The sequence below is a fragment of the Carassius carassius genome, chromosome 20 (genome assembly GCF_963082965.1).
Source record: "Carassius carassius chromosome 20, fCarCar2.1, whole genome shotgun sequence".
Classification (NCBI taxonomy): Eukaryota; Metazoa; Chordata; class Actinopteri; order Cypriniformes; family Cyprinidae; genus Carassius; species Carassius carassius.
In genome coordinates, this window is record NC_081774.1 from 18,676,568 (window position 1) to 18,703,222 (window position 26,655).

General features: G+C 40.0%; 1 protein-coding gene across 2 annotated transcripts in view; it reads right to left on the reverse strand.

The window, feature by feature from the left end:
• The window catches only part of LOC132096582 (protein FAM110B), a 61,939-nt gene extending 49,363 nt beyond the window's left edge, over positions 1-12,576 (reverse strand). For both annotated transcript variants that reach the window (XR_009422598.1, XM_059502027.1), the window contains exon 1: positions 12,416-12,576. The gene's annotated coding sequence lies outside the window, so the exon portion shown is untranslated. The remainder of the gene's footprint in view (positions 1-12,415) is intronic.
• Between the last annotated feature and the right edge of the window lie 14,079 nt (positions 12,577-26,655).

Here is a 26,655-nt window from a genome sequence, read left to right on the forward strand (position 1 = left end):
CAAAGACTTAGATCCCCAGAGTCCGCCGCAGCAGGAGAAAAAGCCTCCAGGACCACCTGCTGAAAGCGAAAGGGATAGATGCGACCTAGGGACATAATTAGGCCTTGGTCGCAACAACACTTCCACAGAGTCTGTGCTATAAAAGTCAGGATTTCTCCGGAACAAATTCCAAGGGCTCAAACAGATGCCCTGATAAACCATGCAACACAATGGAAAATCCATGAAGGAACCCGCACGGGGCGGGAAGGCCTCAGCTGTCGCGCACCCTGTATGAACGAGAAACAGTGGATGACGGCCCACTGAGGCACCATTTATATATTCGTGGTAAGCTGAATGGCTGCCACGTAAACCTTAGGGTAGCTGGTGTCACTCCATCCGAAAAACGTTCCTGAAGGAACTCCAGTACTGATGCCACTGGGCAGTAAACTGGATCCATATTATGAGTTTCACACCAGGCCGTAAACAGTCTCCACTTGAAAGCATATAAGCGTCTCGTAGAAGCTGCTCTAGAATTCAGTATAGTCTCTGTAGTTTCAGCAGAAAGACCGGGACATATGAACTCACTCCGCTCAGAGGCCACGCCCACAGATTCCATAGATCTGGCCTCGGGTGCCAAATCAGTCCCTGTGCTTGTGATAATAAATCCTGTCTGAGGGGAATCTCCCATGGAGAGCCCGCTAACAGATTGATCAAATCCACAAACTACGGCTGTGTGTGTGCCACCGCGGAGCCACCAGCAGCAGCTGTTCCACCCTGTCCACCCGTATTCTGCATAATACCGCCGAAATCAGACAGATTGGGGGAAAATGCATACAAACTGGTCCTGGGCCAGTTGTGGGCTAATGCATCCAAGCCCAGGGGTGCTGGAGGGCATAGGGAGAACCAAAGCGGGTAATGCGTAGTCGTGTTTGATGCAAACAATTCCACTTCGCTTCCCCGAAAATCTGCCATAGGAGACTCACCGTTTGGGGGTGCAATCCCCACTCTGCTTGCTCCAGAGTCTGCCTGGATAGCAAATTCGCTCCAAAGTCCAACGTCCGGGGACATGAACAGCTCGGATCGATAGAATTTAGTTCTGAAAACAAAGAACATGTTTCGCCAGCCTGCACAGGGGGCGAGAGCATAATCCTCTCTGATGATTCAGGTATGACACAACCGCTGTGTTGTCTGATCTGAGCAGCACATGACGGCCGATCAGCAGATTCGAGAAATACTGGAGAGCCAGAAAAACAGCCAGTAATTCGAACCTGTTTATGCGCCAACTCCCTTGACAAACAGCTCCCCAGTCGGTCAAAGACGCATCCGTCGTGACAGTCTCTCGGGAAGCGCAAATCCCCAGCCGGACTCCGGTCAGGAGAATTCCGTTGACATACATAGTTTTAGCGACATCACACATCGCCGTATCACCGGAATCGTCCGATGCGGAGACAACGGGGTGAAACATTCCATGCGTAAGCCCAGGCTGTTAAATGATTCAGCACAAGATCCCCATGAGAGTGTGCTTGAGTCTGCGATTGCGCTAAACACCAGCCAATCGCCTAAAATAGTTCAAACACGAACGCCCTGGGGCCGCAACGGGGCCAGAGATCCATCCATGCACTTTGAGAAGTACTGATATGCTTTGCTCTCTAAAGCGAATCTGAGGAAGTCTTCCTGAGTCTCCTGATGATCATTAAAATCTTGAATTTCCTCAGCCTGAGTGCAAGATTCAGATGGTGTAAATCCAGAATGGGTCGAAATCCGCCGTTTTTTTTTTTTTTTTTATACCACAAAATGACGGCTGTAAAAAACCCCGCCTCCATCTGAGAGGGGTGTACTTCCTCTATAGCCCCTTTGCTCAGCAGAGTTGACATCTCCTGTCGCAGCACCGCTATTTCCATCGGCTTCGCCACCGTGGAAAGAATTCTGCAGAAAGGAGGCGGGCCTTATTGAAACTGAATGGTGTATCCGTGACAAATCGTGCGTAACACCCATAGAGAAATGTCGGGCAAGCGTTCACACACGGCCCGAGACCATACTAGCGGTCTCAAAATTTCTGCTTCCTGCAACGCTGTCATACATATTAAAATGTCCGGGCACGAAAGGCTCGTGCCGTTCGTGCACAGGGGAAGTGTATGTATAAGAGCCGTTGCATCTCGTTGTGTATAATCCTGAAACGTGTCCACGGCAGGAATTAGGCCAGCAGATAAATGGGTCGTCTGTGCAGGACCCTTGAATCGCCCCTCGAATTCTGAAAGCTGGATTGCGCAGAGTGTCTGAGGGAACGTTTGGCATTACAGCTCAATCCAATGCTGCTCGAAGCACCGTTTGCTGCGAGGCAGACAATGTAGAGTGTGGGGACTGCAGTGAGAGGGTTAGATGTGCATAGCAATCCAACAGCACTCTCTGGTGGAGGGCACAGTCCCTGGCAAACATTAAGGAAAACGCATGCGTCAAACTCGCTGCGTTTCATTGTGTATAATCCTGAAGCGTATCCACGGCAGGAATTAATCCAACAAGATAAACATTTGGCCACGTTGCTAGCGAGAACGCGGCAGCTGTGTGAGCCGTCATACACTGGCCATCTTTGCCAGCCTCCGCGCCGTCCCTCAAACTCTGAAGGCTGAATTGTGCAGAGTGTCTGAGGGGGCGCGCGAATGAGAGTTTAGTTCAATGACGCTCGAGGTGCCTTTGCTGCGAGACAGTCAATGTTAGAGAACATGAAGGAAACGCATGCATCAAACTCGCTGCGTTTCGTTGTGTATAATCCTGAAGCGTATCCACGGCAGGATATAATCCAACAAGATAAACATCGAGCCACGCCGCTAGCGAGAACGCGGCGGCTGTGTGAACCGTCATACACTGGCCATCTTTGCCAGCCTCTGCGCCGTCCCTCAAACTCTGAAGGCTGGATTATGCAGAGTGTCTGAGGGGGTGCTCAAATGATAGCTCAGTTAAATGACGCTCGAGGTGCCCTTGCTGCGAGACAGTCAAATGTTAGAGTGTGGAAACTGCAGTGAGAGGCTTAGATGTGCATTAGCAGTCCAACAGCGCTCTCTGGAGGCGGGCACAGTCCTAGGCAAACATGAAGGAAAAACGCATGCATCAAACTCGCTGCGTTTCGTTGTGTATAATCCTGAAGCATATCCACGGCAGGATTTAATCCAACAAGATAAACATCGGGCCACGCCGCTAGCGAGAACGCGGCGGCTGTGTGAACCGTCATACGCTGGCCATCTTTGCCAGCCTCCGCGCCGTCCCTCAAACTCTGAAGACTGGATTGTGCAGAGTGTCTGAGGGGGCGCGCGAATGATAGCTCAGTTCAATGACGCTCGAGGTGCCCTTGCTGCGAGACAGTCAAAGTTAGAGTATGGGGACTGCAGTGAGAGGGTAGATGTGCATTAGCAGTCTAACAGCACTCTCAGTGAAGGGCATAGTCCCTGGCATATTAACATGAAGAAAAGCGTGTGCGTCAAACTCGCTGCGTTTCGTTGTATATAATCCTGAAGCGTATCCACGGCAGGATTCAATCCAACAAGATAACATCGGGCCAAGCCGCTAGCGAAAACGCGGCGGCTGTGTGAGCCGTAATCCACCAACACCTTGTGCGGGGCCTCGGCGACCGGTGGGTTTTTAGACGCGAGGCGACTTAAGAAATACACTCCAGAGCGCGGATACTTCCTATTGGCGTTAGTGCACAGGGGAAGTGTATGCATATTTTACTGTAGCCATAGGCTATCAAGGAGAGAACCTGTAGAGAGGCTGCAACGAACCTCTCGTAAGTGCCTCCTCGTGATAACCCATCATACGGCTCCTACCTTTCGTTGACTCATCGCGTCCGCGGAGAGAAGTATACTGCTCGTAGATGATCGCTGAGAACGCGAGATAATAGGGCACAGAAGATTCGCTTCGTACTGAAGGAATGAAATCTGAGGTAAATGGCGCGCGGCACCAGGTATATATATATGCTTACGCATGCTGGGCGGTGCCACGCGCTATTTGGCCAATAAGATTGGCGGGATGGTATAGGGCTTCAGACATTCGTCACACCGAAGGTGTTCCCATACGTGGTGACGTCACCGCAGCATCGAAGTGACCTATGAAAGGGAACTTTATGAATTTGAAGATCAAGGTAAATTGTACTCAATTTGTCTTCCGGAAAACATGCAAGTATGTTCTATAGCTTCCGAAGGGCAGTACTAAATGAAAAAAAATAAAAAAAATATTTCAAAAAAAAATTTGGACATCTTCATCCTGTTCAAAAGGTTTCACCCCCGGCTCTTAATAATGCATTGTGTTTCCTTCTGGAGCATCAGTGAATGTTTGAACATTTTTTAATAGGCCTAGTTGTGTTTGAGTCCCTCAGTTGTTCTCAGTGTGAAAATATGAATATCAAAATCATACAGTCATAGCTGGAACGGTTTCATATGAATCAATATGAAAAAGATGCTGGAAAGCTGAAGAATCTGCAGGACATGGAGTATTTTTTGAAGAACAGTGCTCAGTTGAACTGTTCAGAACAAACAAGGGACTCAAAAAAACAGTCGTGGATCATCCAGATAACCACACACAGTATTAAGAACCAAGGTTTCCCAAACCTTTGAAGGGTGTTATTTTAATAATTTCAGCTTTTATTTTTATTTTTTTGTCTTTTGTTCTACATGTAAACATCTTTTATGTAAAATACCTTACTCATGGCAGTACAAAAAAATAACATGCATTTTATTAAAATTATACACATTTTCACAGATTCTACAAAGGGTTCTCAAATTTTGCATGCCACTGTATGTTTCAGACTAGTGTTGTCAAAAGACCTGGTACTTCGGTACCAAGTCGGTACTAAAAAAATTTAAATGTGACGGTACCAGGTTTCTTTAAGTACCGGTAGTACCGAGGTCCCGTTCAAACCCGGTTCAGTGCTATGATTTCCGCGAAGCAGAAAACGAGGACGGAATCTCAAAATCCAGTCATGAAAATTAAACTTACATTTACACAGTCATGGAATTTGTCAAAGTTAGCATAAATTAATCAAATCAAATCTCCATATGGACCAGTATCTGTAAATGTTAAGCCGCAAAAGTTGTTTGAAATATGAATCCGTGTTCTGCGCGTCTCTGTGTGAATTAATGAATGGCAGACGTGCGGGTTTGTTTACTACATAGACTGAAGCGCATGACGCTTGCATTAATTGCAGCTTCTGAGTTTCAGAGTTCTCTCTCCATCAAGCGATCTGAACTTTTCAGTTCATCTCAATGGACGCACAGCGCACCGGTATTTGACGCTCTGTAAACTCTTTGTGAAGGCACACGACTCACCGTCACTTTACTGATAGCGCTGTTTCTCACACATGCAAAGAGAGAGCGAGAGTCTTACCACGCTGAATCGACACGCTATATGTAAACTATTCTTTGTTGTCTTCTCCTGTCAAAATAATGGAGTTCATTTAGAATTATTCATATTCATTCTAGTACCGATCTAGTACCGTCCCTCTTTTGATTTCAGCAAATCAGTTTGACCAAACGCAGACAACGTGATTAATATTCATGAACCCAGCAGCTCATCAATCCACAGTGCATTGTATATACATTAGTATGATAGTAGAATTAGTAGTAGTATTATCTTTTAATAATAATTAATATGATCTATTACTATTTTTTTTACAGAAACCCTCAATGACCAAAAATATCTTAAGCATCACCACCAGTCTTAAGGTCAGTTAAAATGACAAATATGCATTCATTAGGCCTAAAAATATATTTTTACATAAAGGCATTGTGCTAGAAATATTACTATTATTTAGTAAAATGTATGTGATACTGCTACTACTGTTGAAAAAATTTATAAAACTTTATTTTTTAAAGAAATAAATCACAATATTTCTTCCATGTTTTAATTTTAATAGCAAATCCCCTTTATTTACCAAAAATAAAATGTGTTTAAATTTCATAAATTAAAAGACAAATTCAATTTGGGTGAAACTTGTTTACTGTTTTTCATAATTATATAACTTGTAGAAAAACTTTAAACACAATTGTAAATAATTATAAATAATGGCATTGGTTTTATTTTTAGTGCTAAAAAGTTTTTTTTTAATTAGCATATTTTTGTGTTTTGCTTTGGTATCGAAATTGGTTCCGAGAACCGTGGATTTTCACTGGTATCGGTACCGAATACTGAGATTTTGGTACCGTGACAACACTATTTCAGACATTGTTAGTTGACAACTGAACTTAAAGGTACAGGTTGTAGGACCTGCCACTAGAGGGTGCACTACCAAAACAATAACAATCGTGTGGTTTGATGAGGCTAAGAAGGAGCGTGGAATGATGGGATTTGTTGTCTTCTACCCAAAATTATCAAATTAATTGATTACTGTTTAGTCAAATGATATGAAAACAATTACCGTATTTTCTGGACTATAAGTCGCACTTTTTTTCATAGTTTGGCTGGTTCTGCAACTTATAGTCAGGTGCGACTTATTTATCAAAATTAATTTGACATGAACCAAGACAAATGAACTAAGAGAAATGAATCAAGATAAAACATTACCGTCTACAGCCGCCAGAGGGCACTCTATGCTGCTCAGTGCTCCTGTAGTCTACACTGAGCAGCATAGAGCGCCCTCTCACAGCTGTAGATGGTAATGTTTTCTCTTGGATCTTGGTTCTAAATAAATGCGACTTATAGTCCAGTGTGACTTATATATGTTTTTTTTCCTTATGACGTATTATCGGACTGATGCGACTTATACTCAGGTGCGACTTATAGTCCGAAAAATACTGTACCACTTGTTCAACAAATATATACACTCGTGTACATTCAAACACAATAATTGGGCATACATAGCAAACACGAGTTCAATGATTTACGATTAGATTACATACAAAGTCAAAGACGCGATTAGACTATGGATCAGACGCGTCCTCGCGCGGGTCTAGAGACGCGATGCCCCGCATTTGGCGTGTATGCCCCATAATACTAATACGTTTTCTGTAAAGATACAAATCAAAACAACTCAACTGTCAAGTAAAACACAAGCGAGATCGACGTCTCTTTCTAGTTGAAGTTTGTCGTGAAGCTCTCTCAATCTAGAAAATGCAACACCGATATTGATCCTCGCTCTTTCTCTCCTCTTGTCCCAAACTATTCTTGGGTTGTTTGGTTGGCCTGTACGCTTATGTTTACGCGAGCTGTCCTTGTCGACAGAAACAGCTGCAGACGGTAAACAGTAATTATGTTCCATAAATAAGTAACACAATCCACCATAAAAAGTGCAAGAAGAAGTAAATAAGGAACTGCTTGAAGCAAGCTAGTGGTTTGCTGGATGCTAGACACTACTTCCGCATTTGTCCACAACACTGTTGTCATGTGATTTCTACGTCAGTAAAGGCGGTAACAAACGGTAACTAACGTCATTGACAGGCGACTGCACTGCCCCATGTCACTGTTTAGAATGGGAATTTTCTCATGCTTTACAAGTAGTTGAAAACATTAGAGATATTGTTAGTAATCAGCTGGACAAAATATTTAACACTAGCCTAGTGGTTTTTGGATATTTTACTGCAAATATCTTACAAATTGTTCCTTTAAGTTTAAGGTATGCGTTTTATGCAAGTCCACCAAAAATTATCTTAGTTAAAGAAACACCCTCATATGTGATTGTCATATATTATTCCAATATTTCAGCAAATCCTAGGGAATTAATTATGAGAGAAGTATTTACGTGCAAAATATTTAAAGTTGTTAACAATAATACCAACATTCATAACTGATTATTGAGAATACAGTGACAGCTATTCCCTGCTCTGCATCCCTATCCATCATCTCTTTTAGCCGGTAAAAGCAGGATATTATAATTCTGTCTCAGATAAAGATCATCAGCCAGACAGAGACCTATTGAATGATTTCTAATAATCCTCCAGAAGGGGGAGAAGGAATGTGACCTGGCACCAAACATCAGTTCACACAAAGTGTGTGTGCCATCTGCTGTGGAACACCTCCATAGAGCTGCTTTCATCAACACCTTCTGTTGAGCTGTTCACACTCACAGCAGTGTGGCCTTAATCCTGCATCAGCTGACCCAGCTTTGGGCCGCTTTAATTGCAAAAATATTTCTCAGGATCCTGTAAACAAGATGCACGTCACGTTTCTCTGTGATATGAGTCGACAAGGCCTGAGCTGGAGTAAGTGCTGAGAGATTCAATAAAGGCCTGATCTGCTGTGCTTACGCAAGGATTTTATTTGTCGATGCTTTCTGTAAAATCAAAGCAATATTTAGTAACAGAGCCTGTAAACTGTCTGCAGCAGTTATGTAAGAATAGGGCCTCTAAATCTATGAGCCCAAAGCAAGACATTAAACAAAAAGCAATAAAGCCATAATGGTTTGGGGTTGTGGCCACATAACTAGGGTTACATGACAAGGACAATAAAGATGGACCAATAACCAGATGGGACCATATCATATTCGTTGATCATTTATTTGTGTTTTTATGCCTTTCAAACGTAACAATTGGTTTTCTGATATTTATAAAAATACAGATGGGTCACACTGGCTAACCAGCTGAATACTTTTGATATTTTCACCATTGCTACTTTAATTAGCAGTCAACAGTTTGTTGTGACTTTACTGTTAGACAGTTTATACTAAACCTAGTTCAAATAGAGCAAAACCAAGGACATGGGTCCAATTTTCAGGGAATTGTTTTTTTTCTTCTCCTTTCTATTAACCAATAATTGCTATAAGATTCTACAATACCTTGTCTAAATAATTAAAATAATTAATAATTAAAGATAATAATTATTATTATTTATAATATTTTTATATAATTAAATGATTAAATTATGTCTATCATTTATATTTAAATCAATATAAAAAATAACTGTAAACTAAAAATTAATCATTTTAACTATTAATTTAGACAATTTTCTAAAAGCAAGAAATTGAATTTAGGCTTTAAAATATTAGAATGTACAGTTATAAAAAAATGGATGTTTCTTCTGAGATTAGCTAAATATAACATTTAATAGTGTTATAAAAAATGTTTTGTGTGTTTTTGAAGATAAACTTTAAGTGAGTGTCAGATGAAAGCAAAGACAATCTAAATACAAAATAAGGGAAGTTTGCATTTATTGAACATTTGATTCAAGTTAGTCAAACATCCAATAATCAACCCCATTTGATTTACAAAAGAAAACATAATACTTAATGAAAAACAAAATTAATTTATTTATAACATCTAATATGTTGCAAAAATAATATAAATAAAATAAAATATTAAATGTATGGCAGTGAGGCTGATAATATTATTAAGGCAAGTACAAATCTAACCTGACTGGATCAGCAGAAAAAATAAAAATATATAATTGAGCACTCTACACTTCAAAATCAGAGCTTGGATAGTCATTATGCATGAAGTCAAAAGAGCGGTGGTTCTGCTGACAGGATACCTGTACTCAGCAGCATCATAAAAACCTTGACATTTTGCATTATTGACACACTATTTTCCTATTTAATGCTGTTCAGTTGCTTTGTTACAATCTGTATTGTTAAAAACACTATACAAATAAAGGTGAATTGGCTTGACATCTTTGTGTTGTCTTTTGTGACTAACACACCTCCTTCTTTGATGACCCTTTAAAGCAGACCAGTGCTACATCCTGCACAGAAGAGTATGGCGCCTACGTACCCACGTGCACGTACCCAGACACAAACACACGCCACGCCTGGGCACATTACAAAGGCCTGCTGGGGGTCAGGCTATGCAGCTGCAGCCCCATTGATGTGAAGAATCAGACAGATGGGCCTAATCTGCCCCAGGAGAATAAACAAGACAAAGGCAACATGAAACCACAATAACCCAACCTGGGCACAAAAGTGTTTCATCACCACTAATAAGTACTCGGTCAGAGGGCATCCAAACTAGTCAGCATTGTTGTGAAATCTGTAAAGCTACTGGCCCTGGTGGACATTCACTGATCTTTATTATAAAATCTCACAGAACAATGTCTTTTACTTCAAAACTCTGAACCAGGATCACATTTGTGTTAGTGTGATTACCTGTAATAAATAAATAACTGCAAGGTTCAACCTTAAAGCAAAATACCGAGAAAGGGCAGTCATCTCCATTTCAAACTAGATCTGGGAACCATCAAGTGCTTGGTTGTTTGATATTATATACTTTGGAATGTAGTGAAGTAAAAGTTTCTTAAAATAAAACCAGGTACTTGAAAAATGTACTTAAGTACAGTAACAAAGTATATAAAGCTACAGAAAGGGAGCAAAGCCACCGTTTAAAAAAAAAAAACAAGGTTGAATTCAGCCTCAGCTTTCACAAGGGTAAAAACAGGGAGGCTTTGAAAAGCTGATATACCTACTGGATTCAAATACTCTCATGATTTATCCTGTGACTCACTGCTCATACTGTGAAATGACGGAAAATGCCCAAGACTTTCCACATATCAACAACAAAACTCACCCTGAATGACCCACTGGATCATCCGCTTAAATTCTGATCCAATCGCAGCTGGTTTGACCATGTAATGCAAGGTGCCAACATGATGTGAAAATCTGTCAGCTATTCATAGACCGCTCTGCCGTTGTTGTTTTGAAGACAATACCTGAGCCAAAGTGGAGACTGTACTAAAGTCCTTTATTTCCTAAAGCCCTGAGAGCAGTGCTGACAAAGACTCTAACTGCATTTTCATCTGTTACCTCTAAACGCTGTTCATTTCCGCATCTCTGCTGAAGTCATCATGGCATTCCTCATATAATCATGGCTTTACAATCCCATGACACTGTTCCAAGTCTGCTCTTTTCATTCCACATCCCTTCTTACACCACCGAAGAAGACAGAGCGCTGCATTCCAGTTGTGTTATTACAGACTTCTGTAAGTTTGATGCAATGTAGCTTGTTACCAAATTGCAAAATGGGCAAACGGACTAATTAAACACATAAAGTTAATCGAAAATTGTATAAAACATTACTTACATTACCTGAATCAGCTGTTTTGATTCAAAACCTAGCATTTGGCAACCCAACTCACTAATCAAAACTGTGGCGTATAAAAGTAACAAAAATTTTCATGACATGTTTTAATATTGCCATGAATTTTACAGGTCCAACAATAAGAAAAATAGTATGTTTGTGTCTAAATGGATTTTAACTGGACACAAATTATTTAACATAGGACACATTCAAAAATGCTTCCTCTTCCCTTAGGCTACATCGGAGTTAAACACAACTAAATGATTAGAGAAGTCCAGCATACATCACTAGAGAGAAGCCGTTTAACTGGAAGATCCGGAAGGAATATTAAGTGAAAAAATACAAATCATATGCATAGATAAATTGTTCACAATATTCTCAATAACATGCACTTAAAAATGCACAATGATATTGTTAGATGTAGGTTTGTTTTTATTTGCATTTAACATTGTTTCCCTGCTATCCATAATCTGTGACCTACCGTTTGGGTTTTAAACTACTTTACTGAGGAAACCAACAAAGCTTACATTATATAGTGATGGTTAATTCCTCATGCTCAGAACAGGCTTTAGTTTGTGGTTGCTCAAACCGAATGACCTAATATAGTCAGATTTTGGCTAATGACTAATCCGTGAAACAAGAATTTTGAGATGCAAGTTCTAACTTCATATGACTATAAAGCAGCTATCCTAATCCAGACAGACAGCATATTCCAAACAAACAGCCTTTAATTCCGGTTTGAGCAGCTATATTTTATACAGGAACTTTTTATAAACACAACAGGTCATCAGTGCCACATTTTGCACTGCAATGACAGGCACCCTGTCAAACCATGGATGTCTGGATGTCATTTTGGCTCGTCTGATACCCTTCAAACCTCTATTAGAAGCCTACAATGATCTAAGACATCAAACAGAACAAGGAATTAAAAGAACAAGGCATTTTTGAGACTAACTACATTAGTAACGGTCCTGATAGACAATCAATAGCCCAGTCAACACATTACAAGAAGCTAGACTCATGCATCTACATTATCAGACAGTTACAACAGAGAAAACAAACTCAAATGTGGAAGAAAGGGGGGAAAAACCATCTTGTTATTTGAAGCGTATTGTCTGCCTGCAGTTATATGATAACAGTCAGATTTCCACCTTTTGCTGCCAAATGCAGTTACGAAGAAAAATACAATGCAAACACTAGCTTTATTGAGTAAATTACTCTTTCAATATGCTGCTTATACATTAAAATCCATGAAGATAAAAGCAACACTGCAAATCACATGCAACATGTCATTGGCAGTGTTCACGTCCGTGGAATTTGGACGTCTGCAGTTGAACAATAGGTGAGGGATGCTAGAGTGTTATTGAATGGGCTTCTATGAGCTCTAAACAGACACTGACGCAATCCTAAATACAGCGTTAAATAAAACGATATTTACAACAAAAACTTACCTTTATGATTTGCGCGTAAACACTTCAAATGAATGAGGATGCTACGGTATATTTCCGTGCTGATTCGCTGTCGACTGGAGCCGAAAACCTTTAGTTGGGCAGCACCTACCAGCTTATTGAATCCCACTGCATCATGAGCCTTAGATCAAGAATAGACTGTTGTGGGAAAGAGGGGGGATCGGTCAAACAGGTTTTATCATGTCCCCTTAATATCATTAGCTAATGTTCAGTTTTACAGTATAGGAAATAATTGAGTAGTTGCATACTAAATAGATCAACTATTCAGTATATACACTCTTTGTACACGACTTTTCACAACTAAATGAACAGTTCTCCCCCGTTTTCAAAATACATCGGTCCAATTTTCTTAAAGGGACCGCTTACAGTTGTGGAGCGCAGTTTGCGGTCCGTTACATGAAATGTCAAACGTAAATAATGAACTTGACCTCTGTGTAAAATTAATTTCATTTTATTTATAGGCACCTGACATGACACTCAATGACACCTTACAACAAAACAATCAACATTACACAATAATCATTATTACAGCCTAACAGACCAAATACAAACAATCACATAAAAGTCTAAACAAGATGGGTCTTAAGACAATATTTTAAAACAATAGGACTTTCACTGTTTAAATAATTAACTTATGCGTTAAATGCCAAAATATTATTATTATTATTATTATTATTTGGAAAGGGACCATGTACAAATTTAAGCAAAGATTAGATTATTTATTTTATTTTATTTTACTTTATTTTATCACTATAGAGTCTCTGTAATGTCTCTGGCAAAAACATGACACATTATAAAACAAATCCATTGCAGGAGTCATGCCACCTTTTTTTATAAAACAAAATTTATAAATAAAGCACAATGTTTGTTCAATGTTCTAAATAATTCAGTTTGTTTAAAGAACTAAACTTCTTTTCTTGATGTAGGCTATACCTACCTCATCATATCTCATCTTCTTAACAAAGAAACTTTCACTTGAAAATAAAAGGGGGGATGGGATCTGTAAAAATGTAGAAGAATCCATAATGTTGTAACATTTGCTGCTATTGTTCCTGTCACATTCAATTTGAAGAACTACTCAATAAAGTCCTTGAAACTGTGGTTATTCATCATTTATTCATAAATACATGTAACATATGACTGTCATCAAATAATCTTCTTTAACTAATTAATAATGTATTTTTCCTTGGATATTCAAAGAGGAAAAACATTCAACATTAAGAGATATTAGTGATATTTCACTCTCAAAGAGGGACAGTTAGCGGCACAGGCTTCTAAGGGGCTTCACTTCACAGACCTTGCTGTTACCAAGCAACAGCTAAACTGAGCTGAAAACTGGAATTCTTGTTGTCAGGCAGAGGTAGACTCAACATCACTTTACATCACTAAACTCAAGACATATCATAATTGTTGCACAATTAAGAAATCTGAGTTCATCACATAAAGATAAATTTCATTTACAGGAAATAATATAAGCTTAATTACCACAAGAAAATAATGACCACATCTGTTGTCCTACTTTTTTTGTCTCTCATCAATGAGTACCTGATTCTGCATGTTACAAAATAAATCATTTTTTTACAAAAAATGATGATGCAATATGTATTATTGCTGTTTTCTTTCTTCATCAGGCTTTGAGTCAAAAATATGCTCATTGTAAATGCTGAGTGAGGTATTAGCATATGCTCTCTGTATGTGGGTTTGTTGTTCCAAAAGAACTACATGCTGCGCTGAAGGAGCCGCCAGACATTGTGTTGACACTGAGAGAGCAGATTACGAGTGACATTCAGCCTCTAGTCCCAAGAGGCAAAGCCCTAGCTGACCCACTCTTGAACCAGCCGCCAGTACTATTACACATGCTTGATTCCAAGCTCCTGAAACGCAATGTGATTTTTTTTTAAATTAAGCTGATTTAGTCCAACACATGATCAGTTTATTGCCATTTTTACACTTGTGGCGGGGTGAAGTAGGAAACGACTCGAGGATGAAGGTAAGTTCCCCAAAGGGTGGATTTTATTAATGTAAAGGGTGGTGAAATGGCGTTGTTTCTGCGTCCTGTTCCTACGGAGAAGTGGGGAGATCGGGGGTGGGTGGGGAGTGGAACCTGACAGACCTGCGAAAGCTGACCATAGCCATGAGAGTCCGTTGGCGTTGGCGTCGCCCGTCCCCGCTCGGTGTTGCACAGTGAAGGTGAAGTCCTGGAGCACTCTGGCATTCATCTCCTTGGCTCGGGCCATCCACTGTAGGGGAGCGAGGTCTGTTACGTGGGTGAAGTGGCGGCCGAGGAGGTAATACCTGAGCTCCAGGACTGCCCACTTGACGGCCAATGCTTCCCTCTCCACCGTGGCGTACCGTTGTTCCGCAGGGGTCAGCTTTTGGCTTATGAACATCACCGAGTATTCCTCACCGTCGTGGCCCTGCGATAGGACGGCTCCCAAACCGGTGTCAGATGCATCCGTCTGCAGCAGGAAGGGGCGGTTGAAGTCTGGGGCTCGGAGGACCGGTTCCGTCGTGAGGGCCGCCTTTATCCGGTGGATCGCCACTTCCGTCTAGGGGGTCCACGGGACGTTCTCCGGCTGTCCCTTCCTGGTCAGGTCTGTCAGGGGAGAAGCTAAGGAGGAAAAATTAGGGATAAAGCAGTGGTAGTACCCCGCCAACCCCAAAAAGGCCAGTACCTGTGTCTTGGAGGTGATGGTCCCCGGTGGTGTGCGGACGTCGTGCTCCAAGATGTGGGTCCGCCCAGGCTGGGGGGAGAACACATCCGGAAACTGACTGACCAGGTGTTGCAACTCCGACTTCTGGGCCGCGGAGAGTTGGGGATCCATATCAACAACCACGGGAGTCGAGCTGGTGTATCCCCAACGCTCTCTCCCCTACCTCCCGGTGTTGGGTGGCCTCCGCCAGCTCTATGGCCTCGACCAGTTCGTCCACGTTGGCCGGGTTCCACATACCGGCTGCCTAACGTAGCGGGCAGGGAAGGGCACTTGGGATGTGGTCGACCACAACGTGCTCCGCTACCTGGTGTACGGTGGGACCCCCAGCCAGCAACCAGTTTTGGGCCAGACGGGAGAGGCTAGCGGCTTAAGCCCGGGCCAGCTGCAGTGGGTCGAAGGTCCAATCGTTGAATAGCTGGGCAGCGCTGATCGGAGATAGCCCAATCCAGCCCAGGATCTCCTTCCATAAGTCCTCGTAGGAGGTACTTTGTTCCGGGGGAAGCGCGAAGTATGCTCATTGAGCCTCTCCCATGAGCAGTGGGGAAACGATGCATGCCCATTCATCCTTGGGCCATGTCTCCAGCGTGGCCACGGTCTCGAACATCTGGAGATACATCGTTACGTCATCCTGGGTAGTAGCTCCGTTGCCTGGACACCAGCTCACATTCAGTTTCCCCCTGCCAGGAGGCCATGTGCTCCATAATTTGCTTTTGGCGGATGCTCACCTCAGTGAGGTGCTTCAACAGTTCTTCCATCGTTGGGGGAGGAGCGCCACCTGGGGAACCAGAGAAAATACGTGAGGCAAGGAGCGTGGGAAAAGAAAAACAAAAACACAATCCAAACCAGTCCAATAGTAGAACGCCGTGTGGGGAGAGGTCTCCGGTGTCCTCCACGTTCTCCACCAGTGTGGCGGGGTGAAGTAGGACACGACTCGAGGATGAAGGTAAGTTCCCCGAAGGGTGGATTTTATTAATGTAAAGGGTGGTGAAACGGCGTTGTCGTGAGGTGGCTTGGTGCTCGGTGCTCAGCTTCCTTGTTATGGGTGCGCTGGTGCAGTGTGGGTCCGTGGTCTCCCATGGGCGTTGGGGCTGGCGGTCACACGCTGCTCTCTGCGGGCACAACGAAAGCAAGGGTTAGCCGAGTCTTGCGGAGACATCTCTCACCTCTGTGTTTGCTTGCGGGGTTTTTGTGAGCAGCGCTTGATGGGGCGCAGTTGTGGCCGCTAAACCCATGATGAGCAGGTGCAGGTGTGCCTGCTCAGCTTCCAGGGCGACGCTGATGAGAGCTCGGGACACGTGTCACACACTGTAAAGGCATATGAACGCTTATGTGAAATTGCATGTAAGGTTGCATGAATCTACAGTTTCATGATGCACAGATGTGGCATAAAAGCACTTGTGCAGACATTATGCAGAAATAACATTTGAAATTACAGTTATTTACAGTACGTGTTATTTAAATGAATCTTAAAATTTTAATGCAATGTTTTAAAAATGTAATAATGAAAACATAAACACATAAACATAGACATAAATATACGTAAAACCTAAACAAAAACCTATGATAAATACCTAAACATGAACCTATGAGCACGTGTTTTAAAAGAAAATGTCTGTGCATTTCTAAAATTTTCATCAGAACTAATATAGAATGGTCATGCAATATAGCAATATATATTATTATTATCACACACACACACACAAACACACACACACACACACACACACACATATTATGTAGTATTATAATCATAAAACAGGGATCCATCACTTAAAAAAAACTGAAAAGAAATGCATAAAAAATTTAAACAGAAAATTAAGCTGAAAATGTAAAAAAAATCAGATATAGTGCAATTTAACACACACACAAATATTAAAAAGGATGATCTGAATATAAAACCTTTATTATTTATAATTAGGACAAACTACAAATATGTTTGAAGTGCATAACACAACTAGAGTCATGCTCATGTGATTTAAAGCCGTGGAAAATGTATTCATGCAAGAAGGTCTGAGTGGCAAATCCACTGGAAAACCGCAAAAGTGGAAAAGTGTAGTTTCTCATTCCTAAGTAGTTTCTGAGTCATGCACTCAGAGAAAAGAACAATATTTTCATCCATAAGGAGCCGTGTTCTCTTTTGCTTAATTTTTATTCCACTTTCTGGGCCAAATGTTTAGGCGAAGCTCAGAATATATATCGTAAGTCATCTCAGAGTTCTGTTCAAAACAGAATGACCCAAAGCTACGCAGACTGACTGGTTTGATTCTCCACACCAATCTGCTTCTCTGTATCCCTTGAGTACTTTGAATAAAGTCAATAAAATGTGCCATTTAAGTCTAAAATATGATACCGCTTAACTGTTTATATACAGTCCTAAATTAAATGCTTCAGGGCACATTTGCTACCATAATATTGAACAATCAATATCAATAATGACTTTGGAATTAATTTAAAGGTCTGATGGATAAAGCTTGGTGGATCTTCAGCATTTGCTGAATCAGTTGCAGGTCTCTTTTCAACAGGCAGCATCTGCAACCAATCCAAAACACTATGTAGGTCAAGTTCCCACCACCCTTCATAAAGACTGGTTGAGCACTGGCACATCCACAAAATCTCTTGCTCTCATTACACAAAGGGATTTCAGCTAGTGCTCAGTGTCAAACTGTTCCCACAACTGGAACGAAACAAATAGGACCTCAATTCTGAGGATGCTAACAAGAAATAAATGAGCACAAGGTCATGATCAGGAGAGAAAGGAAAGCAAGAACTGAATTGAACTATGAGAGCGGACTGGGATAAATGAGAGGATTCTTGAAACAGAAAGCCTTGTTTTCACTGTTTATGCTTCGTTTCATTCCACATTCCTTATAACAGCAGCCTCAATGATCATACAACACCGACGAGCCCTCATGCAGGAAGGAAGCGTCTACTGAAACAGCAGCCCAGCCAGGAGACTGAAACGCTCCAGCGAAATACAGAGATGGACAGAGAAACAGTGAGGGATGAGAGAGTCAGAATTTCTTATTCAGCAAAACTGAGTACAAAAAAAAGCTTTTATCCCATCTGCATCACTTCGACGGACACTGGCTGACACAAGCAAGGCTTTGTCAGGAAAAAAAAACTTCAGCGCATAAAGTCAACTCCACTTGATGTTTTGAACAAAGGTCGTCTTCGGGTTATGCTCACAGCACAGTGTAGAGAGGTCAAAGGGGTGTTGATATTTTGCCAATATCAGTTGCAGCAACTTGCTGTGCTTGGGTAGCTTAATCCTACAATATGGTCCTCTGAGAGAAACCCCCTCTGAGCGTTGGCTGTATTGTGTGTGTTCCACATGTTTGGGTCAAAATTGCAATTAGCAGACGGGGTGGAAAGAGCTTTTTTTATTTGAATGTTCCATTTAGTGTGTACATAAAGCACAAACATTTCCCAGGTTTGAAAATGGGCCTAAATAGGGAGTTATAAGTAAGCCTAATGTGTTTTTGAAAGAAGTCTCTTATGCTCACCGAGGCTGCACTTATTAGATAAAAAATAAACTGTAATTTATTTCTGTGGTGGTAAAGCTGAATTTTTAGCAGTGTCACATTTTAGTCTTCAGTGTCATATAATCCTTTAGGAGTCATTATAATATGTTGTTTTGATGCTCAACAAACATTTATTATTATTATTATTATTAAGATTAATTAAGTGTAAGGCTGTTTGTTTCCATCAAAGCATCAAAAAGGACCTGATGGAGTTTGAGCTTAAAGGTGCAATAGGTGATTTTCTTCAGAAATTTTTTTAGCTATGCTGCTTGAAAGTCTCTTCACATCCCGATAGCAATCATTAAATTAAGTGGTCTTAATGTATTTCTATATTCTGTGGAAGGCGTAGGACCAACAATTTTTCCTCAAATCAAAACGCTATGTCCGAGCGTTTTAATTGGTTTTCCTACCTGCCTGTCAACATATGTATAAGCATACCTCTGTCCACCTGTTTAGCGCAGACAGGATACGTTTTCATTACGTTCATGGAGGATGGCCTGATTTTCCTTTCTGGTATTATAGTACTTTTACAAACTGTACTATAAAGTTTTCTCAATGGTGACACATGATGTAGCCCAGCGGTTCCCCATTCCAGTCCTCGCGACCCCCACCTCCCCAAATCCGCACAAACGTCCCGATTCACCAATGAGAATCAAGTATTTCAAAGTGGGCGTTATAATTGTTTGCAACAAAAATTATTATAGATAGATTACGATTATTTAAATATTACCAGGAATACTGCACAAAATGTTCTCTGAATGTTTACAAAAAGATTGTCATCTTCCAGTGTCTGTGCCTGCATGTGTTATTGTTTTGGATGAAAGGGGGATAGATAATGAAGTGTAATGGAAGAAATGTGCTAGGATGTTTCAAGAGCAGCAGTAACTGCAGGCGGATCACATATGGAATTCATCAGAGATGAGGAGTATCTGCAGTCCTGTGCTTGGCTATGGATCTGCTACAACTACTGCCCCTGGACCCCGGGAGGGCTAGTATGGTTTTATTTAACCTGAGAGGGTAGATTTTTTTTCTTTAAATCAGTTAAATTTTCCCATGCACAATAAGTCACAGATAGCAAATTGTTTTTGTGTATGCTTTTAGAGTAACTTTTGCAGCATCATTTACCTAATGTCGATGACTTTCAGTGTTTGCAAGTACTTTATTGTAGGACGGCAACTCTTCCAAGACCAGACAATTAAATTATGCTTGTCTTTTCATTGCTAACTGGTGACTAACTGATGACTAAGGCTGTTAGGACAAATTAAAAAAGAATGACTCTAAACACATTGTGTAAATCTGTGAAGAGCATGACGTGCCAGACATGCGGCATTAATCAGTGATTCAGAGCTATCCGTTAACAGACATCTGCACACTATACACATTTACTTTCAATATTTACAAGAAATGTACACTACTGTTCAAAAATTTGGAGTTCTAAAAGTTTTTTTTTTTTTTTAAGAAATGTAATCTTTTTATTCAGCAAAGGATGCATTAAATTGATCAAAATTAAAAAATTAACCGTAAACACATTTATGACGTTACTAAATATATCCATTTCAAATAAATGCTGTTTTTGAGCTTTCTATTCATCAAACAATCCTCATATATATCTATATATCTTTTAAGCAGCACATTTGTTTTCAACAATGACAATAATAATAATCAGCATATTAAAATAATTTCTGGAGGATCACGTGACACTGACGACTGGAGTAATGGCTGCTGAAAATTCAGCTTTGCATCATAGGAATAAATTACATATCAAAATACACTACCAGTCAAAAACTTCTTGAACAGTACATTTATTAAAATGTTTTTTAAAGACATCTCTTCTGCTCACCAAGCCTGCATTTATTTGATCAAAAGTACAGCAAAAACAGTTATATTTTTACCATTTAGCATAACTGTTTTATTTGAATATATTTAAAAATGTAATTTATTCCTGGGATTTCAAAGCTGAATTTTTTGTATCAGTACTCCATCCTTCAAAAATCATTCTAATATTTTGATTTGCTGGTCAAAAAATATTTATTATTATGTTGAAAACTTTTAATTTGAAAATATAAATGTTACATTATAAATGTCTTTATCACCACTTTCTAAATAATCCTTTAGTATTAATTGATTTAGCAATTAATGATTTGCACATAAACTTCTTGTCAACGCTTCCCAGTGATTTTAATTAATAAAATAGCCTAGATACTGGAACGTAACATTATATTCCTCAGTTTATATTCCTGTTTCTGGAAGTAACCTAATTAATTGTTTTAAGGGAGAGATGCACAGATGCAGCACACACATACACACAGAACTGTCATCGGTCTCATTCTCTCTCTCTCGCTCGATGATTAATTGAAATAAATGTTATAATTCAAATAAATGTGATCTTACCGCACTATTTCATCTCTGTCTGATTTGAAGAGCTAATGAGTCATAACTGACGAAAATAGCAAAAAATTTTACGCATTCGATCAAATTTTGCACTGCAGGGAGCAATACTAAATACCTTACAGAACGTTCTCGTCACATTGTTTGAATGGGGAAACTCCTGTTTTACCGAAGCCTGATTTGTTCACGTCTGTGTAGCTGCACAAACCTCATTTAGGCCTCATTTAGCCTCGCAGCACCATTCATCAAATAATTCTCCTTCAGCGACGAGGATCATCTCTTTGCTGACTCTGGAAGAAGCCAAGAAACAGAGGAAAAAGTAGCTCCAGCTCTGCTCGCCGTTTTCAAAGACGCCTGAAGCAGCAAGGATTTACTGCACACCGATTCCTAAAGAGCAACTTTCTCAACGTGTGCTGTTTCAAATGTCGCGGCCGTGAGTGTGGCTCATGCAAGGACCCCTTGCATAAAACGGATTGGCACAGTGACTGCGTTACCTGTCTCGGAAGCGCACATGCAGAGGCTGCGCTCAGTGAAGGCTCATGCGAGAGTATGAGTCTTTCCCTTCTCCACTCGTGAATTGACTTTTTCCATGAAGGCGGTTCCCCTCACTCAGCCCTCCTGTTTTCTTTTTCTCCTAAGAGCATGGTCCTTCTCAGTGGGCTCGAGCAGTGTCATGTCGGCTAAGTGACTGCGTCTCCCGCCCTCCCCGCGTCCTCTCGCTTCGCTGGTGTGTTTCACACAGGAACACCAGCACCCCTCTTTGGTTCGAGTGGCTCGGTCTCATTCGGTGTATCTGAAGAGGACGTCGTCATCAAGGACTCCTTGTGGCATCTGATACAGAAGTGGGGAGATTCCGGCGATCAGCCCGAAGTCCCTCACATCTCTCAAGCTCCGAGGCTGATGCTGGATGCCAAAGCACCATTTACAGCGCTGACGATAAGGGATACAGCAAGCTCCCCCCTCTGGAGGAAGCAGTTACTGCTCATCTGTGCCCGCCATCTGTCTTCACATGTCTGGCCCATGCAGCACATCCTTCCAGTGTTGGGAAGGTTACTTTGGAAATGTAATAGGTTACAGATTACAAGTTACCCTGTTTAAAATGTAATAGTAGTGTAACTTTTTCAATTACTTTATTAATGTAATGTAACTAATTACTTTTGAGTACTTTTTGATTACTTTTCTAAATTTGTGAAAATTAAAGAATAATAAATAAAAGCATATACATCAACTTAAATACAGTTATCTAATAAGCATGTGACATATTCTGTGTACTAAACTCCTGAAACATTGGTGTTTTTTTTTCACTGCTGTCTCTTTGTATATGATATGATGATAGTTTTCTCAAAATAAGTCAAATGCACATTAAGTGACACAAAGCAGTTCTAGAAATTATGTTTATGTGCTCGTGTACTCCTTTATTGAGGCAGCAGAGGTTGAAAACACTGCGAGCTTCAGTAGGCCTATGTGTAGTAAATGAAACCATGTCTTCGCCATTAATTTACAGAAGGGGCGGACTGGGAAAAAAATTCAGACTGGAAAATTCAAACTCATACAAACAAATTCATGGACAAAACTATTTTTTTGTATGGACCTGACATAAAAAAAGGTTTAAATCTTTAATTTGGGGACATGCAAAATAATTAAAAGTTCTCTCCTGAACTGCACCTTCACTTCCATTTTTCTCTTCAGTCTCTTTATTTTGCCCTGTTATCCATCTCTCTCGTGACTTTAATACTCAAGATTGAACAAAACTATACTTTACAATACAATACTCTACAATACTACATTATCTTTATAGAAAAATCCTAATACTGTACACGAGTCATGTTTTTCCCTTACAAAAATTAACCTTGCTTTTATTAGCCTATATAAAAGTAAAATAACCTTGTTTTTTTTTTTGTTTTTTTCACAAGTGGATTTGTATTTATTTTTAAATAAATACATTTGTAAAATAATTTTACATTTTTGGTTACCACAGTTAAACAATAGTAACCATTTTCTCTGGATTTATAGTAATATATTAAAACGTTATTTTCGTAAGGGTTGTGTTGTTGTCTGTCCGTAGCTCCCCCTAAACCTATAAAAAAAAATCTGAATTTTTTTCAGCTAAATTACTACTGTAACATTACAACAGATAATAATGATGTCCTTTATATAGTATTTTGAGTGATGACTGATGAGCAACGTGCTGCTGCTTGATTAAATAAAAAAAAATAAAAAAACAAAGACAAAAAAGCATCTTTACAGATGAAACTGACCTGAAACCCTGAACAGGAGTTCTGCTTCTCTGCTCCAGCAGTCCACTCTATTCTCTCTCTCTCTCTCTCTCTCTCTCTCTCTCGCATTGATTACTCGGAGTCTGATCCAAACCGTTTGGCGGAGGCGCGGAGAGTGTGCGAGTCATGACTAAACACTTCATGACTTATTAGAGATTTAATTATCAAATGGCGGATTCGCAAATGATCGCTTTAGTACATTCGGCAGGCAATTATACAATAATGATATTAAATAGTGGGGCAAAATCGGCTGCCAGGTCACCGGGAATTGTCCCGGTTCTCCCGGTGTCCAGTCCGCGCCTGATTTCCACAGACAGGCAGAATGTGCAAGTCATATATTGCATTTTTGGGGCTTAATATTCACAGACACTAGTCCATGTCATGTTTTGATTCAAGTGTACTGACCTACTTTTGATTTAGTCATCCAAAATGTGGCATATTCCGTCCGCGTTAGACATTTCGTTTTTATGACTGGATTCTACGAACCAGACTGTATTTCCGCATCCCGGAAATTATTAGGGCGGTATGTCTCAGAATAGTCAGTGCAATTTGGGAAAGAAATCAGTTAAATCTGTATGTGGATGTGTGTAAATATTCAAATGTAATCCCCTTTGTAATCGTTAAAAATTTCATAAGTAACTGTAATTTAATTATTCATTTTTTCATAGTAACTGTAACTAATTACAGTTACAATAATTTTGTAATTAAATTACGTAACGCCGTTACATGTAACTAGTTACTCCCCAACACTGCATCCTTCTAAGCCCTGCAGGACCACATTGGCGCTCACCAATAGGTCTTATGCATCGGCTGAGAGTAAGCAATACAATTTTGGCGAGAGTGCATTCAACAAGATGGCTAAAAATGATTGGTCTTCCTTAACTGGTGTTCTGCATGGAGTGTAGACCCGATATCGTGTGGCGCATCACTCTGGCTTTTTGCAAGAGCTGCTGGATAAGGGGCACAAAGTATACGTGGCAGCGATTGCAGTGAACCATTCTATCAAAGCTGCCCAATTAATTGGGAGAAACAACCTGATCGTTAAGTTCCTGAAGGGTGCACAGAGGCTGGGAATGCTGGTTGTTCTAAAACGAAGACATAGTTATGTTCCTGAGGTGTTCTCAACACTATTCAGCCTATTGGCCTGCTGCTCCCCATTACAGATGGTGAGCATGGTCCAAACATGCTCTGCCCAGTGAGGGCTCTGAGAGTATACCTGGAGCACTCTAGCCTGTTTAGGCAGTCTGAGCAGTTGTTCATTTGCTTTAGGAAGCCACCATAAAGGACTGCTGGCCACAAAGCAGTGACTTTCTCACTGGATTGTTGATGCAATAGCCCTGGCTTACGCATCAGAAGGTTTGCAATGCCCTTTAAATGTGCGGGCCCATTCCAGTGTTGTGTCACTTCCTGCACTATAAGCTACATGAATCGATGGCTATTGCTTCAGTCGAATGATTTAATGAATGGCGCTGCGAGCCGACTTATATACAGGTCGGCTCCGCCCCTTCTGGCAGGCTACAGCACCATTGGTTTATGCATCTACACAAATGTGAACAAATTAGGCGAATTAGGTAAAACAGGAGTTTTCCCCATACAGACACACACCACTCATTCCCTTATCTCAGGGAACCGATGTTACAACAGTAAAAAGAGTGTTTTATAACTTGGCAAATGACCATGGAATAAGCAGATAATAAATAAAAAATAAATAAATTCACAAAATTTCTGCTTTTGCTGTGTTTTTGGATCAAATAAATGCAGGCTTGTGGAGCAAAAGAGAATTCTTAAAAATCTTACCATCCAAAAACTTTTGACTGGTAGTGTATATTCAAGCTGAATTTTTAATCTTTTAATTTTAACAGTATTTTCATTTTTACTCTAATTTTATTCAAAAATAAGTGGATCTGTGCAGCAAGACCCTTCAAGAACATTCCAAAAAGAAAATTTATATGCATGCATCTAATCTAGGCCAACTGTATATTATTGGCCTACTCTGTATCATTTACTGTAGGTTATATTATTTAATAGATTTCTGTGTGATACATTTTTTTTATTAATTTGATAGTAAAACAAAGCAAATGTATCCACAACCCTAAACTTTTGCTATATTTGTCAAATTAGACTGCGACATTAAATCTCTATTAAATTAACATAAGATTATACTGTACTTAAGACACTGTATCTTTAAAACTCATCCAACAATTTGGCCAAACATTGAATACAACAAAAATGTCTGCTGACATCTAGTGGTGAAGATATAATTATCACAGAGGTTACTGCTCAAAATTCATAAGTTGGGAGCAAGAACATTTTGAAGGTTTGCCATAAATAATAATTCCAATGAACTCCAACACTGTAATAAAATCTAGTCAACTAACACTTTCTAATATAAACCAAATCACCTCTTCAAATGCCCTGAAATGGGAGGGAAAAAACCCTGACGAGACTAAGTATTAAATCTAGTTTTTTCTTTTAATTGATTTTCTTGTCAGAAACCGTCGTGGTATTTAAACTATTCACACATTTACCTGTGAAATGCTATGGGGAAAGAAGTCAAACAAAAACATTAATATGAAAAACAGGTTTATTTTTCTGTGTGCTAATGAAATGGAGTTTAAATTACATTTTTTAAACAAACATTGAAATGAAGAGATTCCACCATCTCATACTGGGGTAGAGCTCGAAGGTTCCCACCATAACAACATGCTCAGAGAGTTACACAGGGTCTTCAGGCCTCACATGCCAGGGACTGGTTTACTGTCAGGCCTTCACTAACGTGCAAATCCACATAAACATGCGCTTCTGAGGAGCTGCCACAAGCTTTACCAAACCAGCACATTCAACAGGATTTACTCAGACACAAGATGTATAAAAGGCCACAGCACATCAACGATTCAACAATATGCAGCAGAAAAATCAACTAAAAATAAGTACAGTATGTCCTGCTCACCTGATCTACTCAAACTAGATACTTGTGCTGTCAAACAATTAATTGCGATTAATTGCATCCAAAATAAAAGTTTGTTTACATAATGTGTGTACACGGTGTATATTATGTATATATAAATACAAACACATGCATCTATATATTTAAGAAAAAATATGTTATGTTTATATTAAATATATGTATATAATATACAATATAAATATATAAATGTATAGATGTTAATATTTTCAAAATATATACTGTGTGTGTGTATTTATATATACACATAATAAATATACACAGCACACAAAAATGTATTATGTAAACAAAAACCTATTTTGGATGCTAATAATCGCAATTACATGTTTGACAGCACTACCAGATACTGATGAAAAAC